Genomic DNA, 11,070 nt, shown 5'->3' on the forward strand with positions numbered 1-11,070 from the left:
CTCTTGAGGGTAAGTTTCAACAAAAACCTGAGCTTGCCCCTCAAATCTCCCATGTGGCTTCTTGTCTGGAGATGTGATCAGTCACTTCTGTCATCTTATATCCTTTGCCCTGAAGTTCTCAGAAAGATCTGAGTGGATGTTCTTGACCTTTGAAAACTGAGATATAAAAAAAAAAAAAACTATAAGACTTATTATATTTGTAGTATTGTGCAGTTAATAAAAGAAAATGGACTAAGCTACAATATTTTTTCAAGGGGGAAATTCAAGAAGTTCAGTGCTAGAATAATATATTAGACATTGTCATTCTAAGACAAAATATCTGACAGAACAAATTAAAAGGAAGAAAGTTTTATTTGCGCATAGTATCAGATGTCACAGTTCATATTCCTTGAATTGACCTATTGATCTAGACACCAGATGTCATGGCAATGGAAGTGGATGGCATAGGATAGTGACCTCATGGTAAGCAAGAAGTAGAGAAATAGAAAGGGATGCTATAAGGTTTGATCTTCAAATACACATGTATAACAACCTATGTTTTTCAACTAAAATCTGCCTCCAAAAGCTTCCATCCCATTCAAATAACTTTACCAGTTAGGGACTACACAATAAATATATAAACCTGTGTTAGGATATTCTACATTCAAACCATAACAGACAAATAAGAATAGTATATATTTACAACTAAGAATGAATAGTCCACTTAATACTTTTAAAAGATTAACTGTCAACTTTTTACAATGTAGAATCAAATGTGAAATGTTTTTAAGTATATGATATATTTTCAAATATAATCTGAGGCACTGATAATTTCAAAACTGACTTTGATAACCAACAAATAAAAGAATTTTATAAACATTGAAAATATAGTCTTTTTGTAATTTGGATGTCCTACGAATTTTCTGGTATGTTAATACTATGTTGGTCTAGTATTTTATTTAAAACAGATAGAGAAAATAATTTTTTAAAAATAAAATAAATATTAGACTTAAGGTAGACATGGGTAATTCACCTTTATTCCTACAACTTGACATGCTGAGGCCTGAGGAATTTGATTTGGGGGCCATTTTGGGCTACATAAGGTTCAGGCAAAACTATGACATATTGAAAGAAAGAAAAAATATAACACTATTGAAATAAAAAAGGAAGAAAAGTAAGAGAGAAAGAGATAAATAAAGAGAGAGGGGGAGAAAGAGAGAGAGGGAAGAAGGGAGGGAGGAAGGAAGGAAGCAAGTAAAAAAATAGTCAAAACAAAAGGATCCAAGTAGAAATTGCTCTGAATTTCATTTTATTGGATTAAAGTAAAGAATAAAATTGCCCTCAAAAACATCATCAAAATGACAAAAGTTTTTCTTATATTGAAAATAGACAATTGTTCAACCATATGGAAGAGATAAGGAAAATATATTTGATGCATGTGGGGAAAATTGGAAAGCTATATCAATCACTGAGATTTCTTAAAATGTGTTCTAGGGTTTATGTAAGGAATTCCTAAGCATCCATTTCAGATGAGACAGTAAAGTGCTTTGCTTTTATTTGCTCTATCATCTCTTTTAGTTCTCAGGTTTTCTTTAAACTCCCAAATCAATATATGAGGATTATAAGAATTTTGTGCTTTGTTTCAATAGTCATTCGATGTGGTTTATTTTGATAAGTAATTATTAGTCATAGTTCATCTTTTGTACAATTAACATTAAACATATATAAAGAAAGCGAAGATTCCTGTAAACTATGAAACGTATTTTTGTTGTTGCTCTCTATGATTCATTTCAAACACAAAGAAATCTTCCATTTCACTGATAAAAATGAACATGAAATATATTAAACAACATGTTTGGAATCAGCAGTTTAATTAATATTTTCTACTGTTCTCTTGGCAAATTGTGATTAAGTAGTGCTTCCTCATATTGCCACACTGATTAAAAAATGTCCTTGCAGAGCCTCTAGCAAGTATATTCTTATGAATTTTTATTTTTGTGCATATGTGGGCATATGCATAATTGTATACCTATGTGGTAGACATTATGCAGAGGCTGGAGGGACAATATAGGTGGGAAGAATTCTGGCTGCGACTAGAGACATGGTCCAGCAACAGGTCAGGAAAAACAGTAGGTATAAAGAGTTCTACATCACTCTGAAGCTTCCATTTGTCTTACACCAGCTAAAACATCAATGAAGACAGGAAAAGGAGAAGGACATTCAGGCATAGTCAGTAACCTGTCCTGGGTGTTCAGGCTTTCTCTCAAGTTTAGTGGATTCCTTCTGAGTGACTCTTAAGATTCATCTATTTTGCATATATACACCAGCTGATTAGACCATATAGAAGCTTATAAAAACCATAGGCTCAGTCTCTTGACATTGGGTATCCTTTCTGCATCTCCCACTCTACATCTGAAAATTTTTCTTTTACGTCAGTAAGTCTCATTTAAGTCAAATAATTAGTGGTGAAAAAGTATGCAACATTTCTTTAACTGGACATTTTTGGATGTCATCCTCTATCACCCTGTGCCTCATTCTCTTGAGGCAATATCTCTGAAAACACCGAAACTGAAGCTTGCTTGTCTTTTTGATATGAGGTGATGAAGACAAAGTCTCAGGGATCCTTCCATCTTTGTCATATCTTCCTCATTGTCATAGTCAGTCACAGAATATATCATTGAATAACATTGTTAATATAGAAATCCCTTGGTAGACTGGAAATTTTGTTTGCTGCTGCCACTGGCATCCCAAGATACTATTTGCTGTATGTAACTACCCTGAGAAATGGTCAAACTAAATGTAATAAGTGGAGTTTCACAATAAATTCAGATCACTTCTGTTACTGCAAAGTGGAAAGATCATTGAAAAACAATCAGATATAGCCATTCTAACACATGATACAGTAGACTTACTTCAAACCAAAATTTATCAGAAGAGATAGGGAAGGATACTACATACTCTGATGGAGGTGGGTCTTACATTTATCTGTTGCTTTTATTGGTTAATTAATAAAGAAAACTGCTTGGCCCTGATAGGACAGAAAATTAGATAGGCGGAGTAAACAGAACAGAATGCTGGAAGAAGGAAGCCGAGTCAGGCAGTCGCCATGATTCTCCCACTCCAGACAGACGCAGGTTAAGATTTTTCCTGGTAAGCCAGCTCGTGGTACTACACAGAATATTAGAAATGGGTTAGATCAATATGTAAGAGGTAGCCAATAAGAGGCTGGAACTAATGGGCCAGGCAGTGATTAAAAGAATACGGTTTCCGTGTAATTATTTCGGGTATAAAGCTAGCCATGCGGGTGGCCGGGTGCTAGGAACGTAGCCCCGCTGCTCATATTACAACAATACTCTACCAAGAAAAGAATCCAACAAGAAAATTATGTAATTCTTAATATATATACAACAAACAAAAGGACACTCAGTGTTTTTTTCTAGTTCTTTCTTTTATATAAATATTACTACAACTTAAATCATGTATTGACTCACCCAGTGACAATAAATGACTTTTGTTTATCACTCTCATCAATAAGCAGGTTATTTAGGAAAAAAACTAAACACAGAAAATTTGGAGCTGATATCATAAACCAAATGGACCTAATAAACAGATTTACAGAACATTTCACCCAAACACAAATTAATATCCTTTTTTTTTCTCAACAGCTCATGAAACTATTTCCCAAACTGACCACATATTTGAGCACAAAGCATGTGTCAACAAATGCGACAAAGTTGAAATGGCACTCTACATCATTTCTGACCACCTTGCCTTGATAAAAGCTTTGTTTTTTTTTTTGTTTTTTTGTTTTGTTTTGTTTTGTTTTTTTAGAAGTTGGTAAGTCACTTTTATTATAGCCTCCAGTGTCGACCACAAGGAGGGCCTTTAAAACACTTTTCCCAGACAGGTGGTGGTGGCCCACGCCTTTAATCCCAGCATTCGCGAGGCAGAAGCAAGCAGATCCCTGTGAGTTCGAGGCCAACCTGGTCTACAGAGTGAATTACAGGATAGTCAAAAGAAATCCTGACTGGAAAATCCAAAAACCAAACCAAACCAACATCCCTCCCCAAAAAAACAAACAAACAAACAAACAAACAAAAAGCTTTTCCCACACCAAATAATCTCCACATACCCTGATCAACGGGATGGGCTTTGGCAGATCTGCAGAGCCATGCCCCAAGGGAGGAAAGATGGAGCTCCCAGCAGCTCTGCCCCTCCCCTTGGGCTCACTCAGTTGGGAGAGCCCCACCTTTTGCAACGCTTCTACCCAGGCTTCTCTGAGCTCTGCTCCTGGCCCCATCTGTCTTGCAGCGACCTTAGAATGCTCTCCATTGTTCCAGGCTTGCTGATCTAGCTCAGTAAAGCCCCAGATGCTACTAATTCTAGAATCACCTGCCAGCCCAAAACACGAGCCCAAGTATCTTCACCAGGGTCACTCTGGCCTGGAGGGGCTGGAGCGCAGAGGTGGCACATGCTCCCCAGGTCAGCCTTGGTCTCCTCTAAAGTCAGCAGCAGCAGGGCAGAGCCCTCTTTGCTTCCCGCTCGTCTTGCCTCTCTAGGACAGGCAGTAACAGAGCTGAGATAATACGAAGGCAGTCTGGATGGCCCTCACAAGTACATCTTCATGGCTTCGTGTGTTGTGGGGAGGTACCGGGCATGGAGCTGGGCCAGCAGAGCCCTGGACGTGGCCTCGAGGTATGTACCCTGACTTTTCTTGTTCCACACGTGAACAGCATAGGTGGCATTGAGCAGCCGGGTCAGCTCCTCAGGGCTGATGTCTTCAAAGTATTTCTTCCAGTTTTGCCAGGGGATGGGGTAGAATGCCTCAGGGGGCAGGGCAGTAACTCCTCAAGTGTGGCTTTCCTTCAGGCTGCGGATGGAGCACCATTTCTTGAAGACTCGGGTGAGCAGTTGGGGGCCCTTGTGGCCCCAAATCCAACCATTGTAGTGGTCCACAAAGTCACGTATGCACAGCGCCAAGAAGTCATGGTGGCGCTCAAAGGCTAGGAAGGCTCCGTTGAGGACGTATTGCGATTGGACGCACAGCGTGTTGGTCAGGCCTCAAGTTCTTGAGGACGATGAAATCTGTGTCCAGGTAGATGCCACCGAACTTCCAGAGGAGCGCGATCCTAGAGGCATCAGACAGTACCGGCAGCAGGTAGGGTTCCCAGCTGTTCTGCGCCTCCAAGTACCAGGCTGCCAATGGTGTGTCCCGAAACAGCTCCTTCAGGTCCGAAGATTGTATCTGGACATTGCGGAAGCATCTCAGGAGAGAGATGCCAAGGTTCCGAGGCAGGCCTGACTTGTACCTATGTAGCCCCTTCATGAGCACCACTATCTGGGACTCTGGGTGTGCCCTGGCAGCAGACTCCACAGAACACATAAACAGAAAGCTAGGTTTGGTCCTGTCTGAGGTCTCTAGGAAGAAGATGTTGCCTGGGACAAGGATGCCACGAAAGGCCAGCTGGGTGCAGGGGAAGTCCACTGGCAGGCTATTCTGTCGTCCTTGGTCCTTGGGTGCACCCACAGTGTGCCAGTAGATCATGACTGAGACGAGGAATGTGAACTTGAAGCTGATAATGAAGAGAGTGAAGAACGGTTGTCTGGGGGTGCCCCGGAGCATCCTCAGCAGGCAGTCGGGAGGCTTGAACATGGTCTCCCCAGATTACAGCAGGAGATGACCACAAGGAGTGATGGTCTCGTCCTGGGGAGAGAGCTGGTCTGGAAAAGGAGTGGCCGAAAGGGTGCGTGGCTCACTGGAGGAACTCAGTCCTATACCCAAAAGACTAACAGCAGCCCTGGCCCTGGATCACACCATAGCTGTTCTATCTTCCAGGTGGCGTTCACACCCCTCAGACTCTTGGCCACTCCAGGGGACAGTTGCATCATTTTGACATTAGGAAGCAGGACACTTGAGTGGACACAAGCAGGCAGGAATTACGGGAACCTGAGAGTTGAGTCCCTTCCAGCACTCTTGGAATGGCCATCCCACAGGGAAGAGCTGGGGTCTGAGCTACCGGGATGGACTCTTTCCAGGTTAAAGGGCTACTGACCAGCCTGGGCAGCCCATGACGAGGAGGTGGAGCCCTAGCCGCCTGCAGGCATCCTGGGTATGCGCACTGGGTTAGGAGCCCATCTTCCATGCCAACAGGAACATGATCTGTCCTCTGATGCACAGGCCTGCCAGGCCACCTCTGACTCCCGCGGCGGCCGGCAGCTACTGCCTTGATAAAAGCTTTGTATCAACAACAACAGTAACAACAAAATGTTTACAAACTCATGGAAACAAAAAAACAAACAAACAAACAACAACAACAACAACAAAAACTCACTACTGAATGAAAACTTGGCCAAATAGCATTTAATAAAAAAATTAAAGACTTTCTGAAATTGAATGACAATTAATATAAAATATACCCACACCTATGGGACACAAAGATGGAGGTTCTAAGAGGCAAGTTCATAGCACTAGGCACATCTATATAAATAGCTGGAGGAATCTCATACTAGTAACTTTTCAGCATACCTGAAAGCTCCAAAACCAAAAAGAGAAATATCACCTAAAAGAAGTAGACATCAAAAAATAAACTCAGGGCTGAAATTAGTAAAATAGAAACAAATAAATAAGAAGAAAAAGAATCAATAAAAGAAAAAGTGGATTCTTTGAGAAAATTAATAAGGTAGTCAAGCCCTTATATCCAAATTAACAAAACTACACATAAAACTGAGGATACATGGATAAATATGGGTAAATTCAAAGAAACATAATGAAATCATGGGAAAGATCTTCCATGCTGATAAATTTGCATGATTAATACAGTAAACATGGCCATTCTATCAAAATCAACCTGCATTCAACTAAATACCCATTCAATTACAACACACATTTTCATATGCATTGAAAAGAAAATTTTCAGTTTTCAGCTCTGTATGGAAATAAAAAATCCTGAGTAGTTAAAACAACCCTGAATAATGATAGAACTGCTGGAGATCACTATCTTTGATCTCAAAGTGCAATACAAAGCTATTGTAACAAAAACAGTATTTTATTGGCACAAAAGTATGTGTTTCAATAGAACTAAATTGAACATACACATATAATAGCACATACCTATGAGCATTTGACTTTTGATAAAGATGCTCTGCTAACGGGACAAAGCAATAGAATGGCTTCTAATGACATTTACTATAACCATGCATTGGTGCATTGCTCAGCCATCAACAGAGAAACTTCCTTCTACAGCAAATGGGAAGAGATACAGAAGCCCTCATAAGACAATGTGCAGAGAGTAACAGAACTTGGGACACTCAGGCCATAACAGATGTTTCCATCAAATCCCTCCTCTCTGGTCTCAAGGGGGATTTCAGAAGAGCAGGCAGAAAAGGTGTGAAGTCCAGAGGGGATGGAAGAAACCAAGGAACAAGGCCTCTTAAATGTAGCACAACAGATAAGTGTATGAACTCAGGGACTGTGGCAGTGTGCAAATAACATGCATAGGTCTATACCAGATGTGATCCCATAGGTGAGAGAAGTAGACACATATCCCTATCCCTAAACATAAAGCTAGATCCAATTGATAATCCCTTGCATATAAAAATTTGCTTTCTTCCAAGGGAGTGTCACTGGGAAACAAATCACTCTTAAGTATAGACTCCATGCCCAGCAGCAGATTGCTAGCAAAAAATAAACTTTTTGCCAATGTTGCAGGTACTTTGCTTAATAATGGTGTATCAGAAAATTTTATATTACCCTTTTTATCCCTTTGTGTGTGTGTGTGTGTGTGTGTGTGTGTGTGTGTGTCTGTCTGTCTTTGTATTCTGACCACTGGTTTTGTGTTTATTCATTTATTTATTTTTAGTGGAGGTTGGGGTAATCCTAAATGTAGAAACATATGTGTCTCTGAATCTATATTTCTCCTTCTTTTTTTGTCTCTTTTTATTCTTCTTCTCTAATTTATTTATTTATGTTATTCTGTATTCTTTTTTATATTTTATTAATTTATTTTATTATTATTTCTTAGCTTTTTTTCTATAAGAGCGAAGGAAAGTGTGTGAGTTCAGATGGCATAGTAGGTGAAGAGTAACTGGAAGGTGTTGGGGAACAGAAAGAAAACAGTAATCAGAGCATACTGTATAAACAAATCTAAGTTTAATAAAAGAGAGGATATATGTGAAAAAGTGTCAACACCTCACAATGAGTTAAATACTTTTTATTCACAGTGTTAATTGATATTTGTCCTATTTTAAAAGAAACACACAACAATATAAAAATGCAGAAGAAATAAACAAGAATATCAGAAGTAATGACAAGTCTGAGAGTGAAATTAGATGTACTTGGAAAGTTCTTAGTGTGCTAGAGAAATCTTCTTGCTGAGTAATTCCTGAATCATGAGGAAGATTATTTACAAGTTTGTCTCAGTGAGTACATCATTAGCATATTTGAATTTCATTTACTTTAATTGAATGAGTCATTTTACACTGTAAAACTGCACATACCCACAATATGGAATAAAGTTCAGAAAGCTTATCCCTAATCCTTAATAATCCAGAATTACATTGGTCCTGAAGCTAAATAACCTTAGTATTTCACTTTGTAATTAGGTTATAACAGTGGCTGGCAAAATAAATTGTCTTTGAATTTAGTATAATAATTTAACTAATATAAACTGTGGACTTTTCCAAATTTCATTTCAAACCAATACTCTTCAATTAAGAACACTGAGGTATTAGAGGAATGCTTTGCTAAAATCTGCTAAGTATCTTTTATTGATATAGAAAGTGATTTTTCAATTTTAAAGGCATATGAAAAGAATTCCAGAAACCCTCTTATCCCCCACAGCCTCAGAGGAACATTGAAACACAGGTTGTGACTGCACATAGAAGACAAAGAAAGCAGACTAAGAGCAGGTCAAGGGAGACCTCAGCGGCTTTCTAAGACACAGACAGTAACAGTACAGCACAGACCAAGAACAACTCCCAAAGACATTGAACAGCAACTGCAAGGATTAGTCCAAAAGACAAAGACACTGCTAGCACCAGTTGGTGGAAGACATGGGTAGGCATCAATGCAAGAATTCATTCAAAAACCTAAAGAGCAACATGGTAACTCCTGAACCTAGCAGTCATACTACAGGGAGACTTAAACATTCTAACCCAGAAGAAGCAAAAAAAATTACCTTAAATGTAACTTTTTGAAGATGATGAAGACCATTAAAAAGGAAATGAAAAATTCCCTTAAAGTAATAGAGGAAAAGACAAACAAAAAAATTGGAAGAAATCAATAGATCTTGGAAAAAAAAACAACTCAAGAAAACCAAAGAGGGGGCAATCAAACAGATGAAGTAAGTACTTCAAACAGTTCAAGACTTGAAAAATGAAATAGAGGCAATAAACAAAACACAAATAGAGGGAATTCTGGAAATGGAAAATCTGAGTAAATGAACAGCAACTACACATGTAAGCATAACCAACAAAATGCAAGATTTGGAAGAAACAATCTAGGTGTTGAAGGTGTTATAGAAGAAATAGAATCATTGCTCAAAGAAAATGTTAAATCCACCAAATGCTTAACACCAAACATCTAGGAAATCTGGGACACCATGAAAGACCAAACCTAACAAAAACAAGGATAGAAGAAGAAGAACTCTAGATCAAAGGCACAGAAAATATATTCAACAAAGTCATAGAAGAACACTTTCCAAACCTAAAGAAGGATAAGGATGATATCCCTATGTAGGTACAAGAAGCTTAGAGAACACCAAAAGACTGATCCAAAAAAAAAAAAAATCCCCTCACCATGTAATAATCAAATGCAAAACAAAAGAATATTAAGAGCTTCAAAGGAAAAAGACCAAGTAACATATAAAGGCAGATCTACCAGAATTATATCTGACATCTCATTTGAAACCATAAAAGCCAGAAGGTGCTGGACAGTTGCAAATTAACAAAATCAGAAATGGAAAGGGAGTCGTAACAACAGACAAGGAGGAAATCCAGAGAATCATTGGGTCATACTACAAAAACCTGTACTCCACAAAAATTGAAAATTATAAAATAAATGGCCAATTTTCTGAATAGGTACCACATACCAAAATTAAATCAGAAGCAGATGAATAATTCAAATAGACCTATACAAGCAAGGAAATAGATGCAGTCATCAAAAGCCTTCCAACCGAAAGGAGTCCAGGGCCTGAGGGTTTCAGTGAGAAATTCTATCAGAACAACAATAAAGAGCTAATACCTATGCTCCTCAAATTGTCCCACATAATAGAAACAGAAGGAACATTGCTAAACTTTTTATGAGGCTGCAGTTACCCTGATACTGAAACCACATAAAAACTCATCCAAAAAAGAGAATGTTTATTATGAATATTGATGCAAAAATACTCAATAAAATATGGACAGAAGACATCAAAAAAAAATCATACACCAGGATCAAGTCAGCTTCAGCTAGAGATGCAAGGATGGTTCACCATACAAAATTCTATCGATGTGAATTATACTGAATGTACTGAAAGAAAAAAAACATATGGCAATCTCATTAGAGACTAAAACAGCATTCAACAAAATCCAATACTCCTTTATGATAAAGGTCTTAGAGTGATCAGGAATACAAGAAATGTATCTAAACATAATAAAAGCAATACCCAGCAAACTGTTAGTGAGCATCAAATTAAATGGAGAGAAACGCAAAGTGATTCCACTAAAATCAGGAATTAGACAAGGCTGTCTATTCTCTCAAAATCTATTCAAGATAGTTCTTGAAGTTATGGCTAGAGCAACAAGACAACAAAAGGAAATCAAAGGGATACAAATTGGGATAGAAGAGCCGGGCGGTGGTGGCGCATGCCTTTAATCCCAGCACTCGGGAGGCAGAGGCAGGCGGATCTCTGTGAGTTCGAGACCAGCCTGGTCTACAAGAGCTAGTTCCAGGACAGGCTCCAAAATCACAGAGAAACCCTGTCTTGAAAAACAAAACAAAACAAAACAAAAAACAAAAAACAAAAAACAAAAAAAAAAAACCCAAATTGGGATAGAAGAAGTCAAACTTTCTCTATTTGTGGATGATATGTTAGTATACATAAGTGACCC

At 38.5% G+C, this 11,070-nt stretch overlaps 1 pseudogene; it reads right to left on the reverse strand.

The window, feature by feature from the left end:
- Window positions 1-4,587: 4,587 nt before the first annotated feature.
- On the reverse strand, window positions 4,588-5,681 carry LOC130878647 (lactosylceramide 4-alpha-galactosyltransferase-like; annotated as a pseudogene).
- Window positions 5,682-11,070: the final 5,389 nt, after the last annotated feature.

Source organism: Chionomys nivalis, chromosome 7, assembly GCF_950005125.1.
Source record: "Chionomys nivalis chromosome 7, mChiNiv1.1, whole genome shotgun sequence".
Lineage (NCBI taxonomy): Eukaryota > Metazoa > Chordata > Mammalia > Rodentia > Cricetidae > Chionomys > Chionomys nivalis.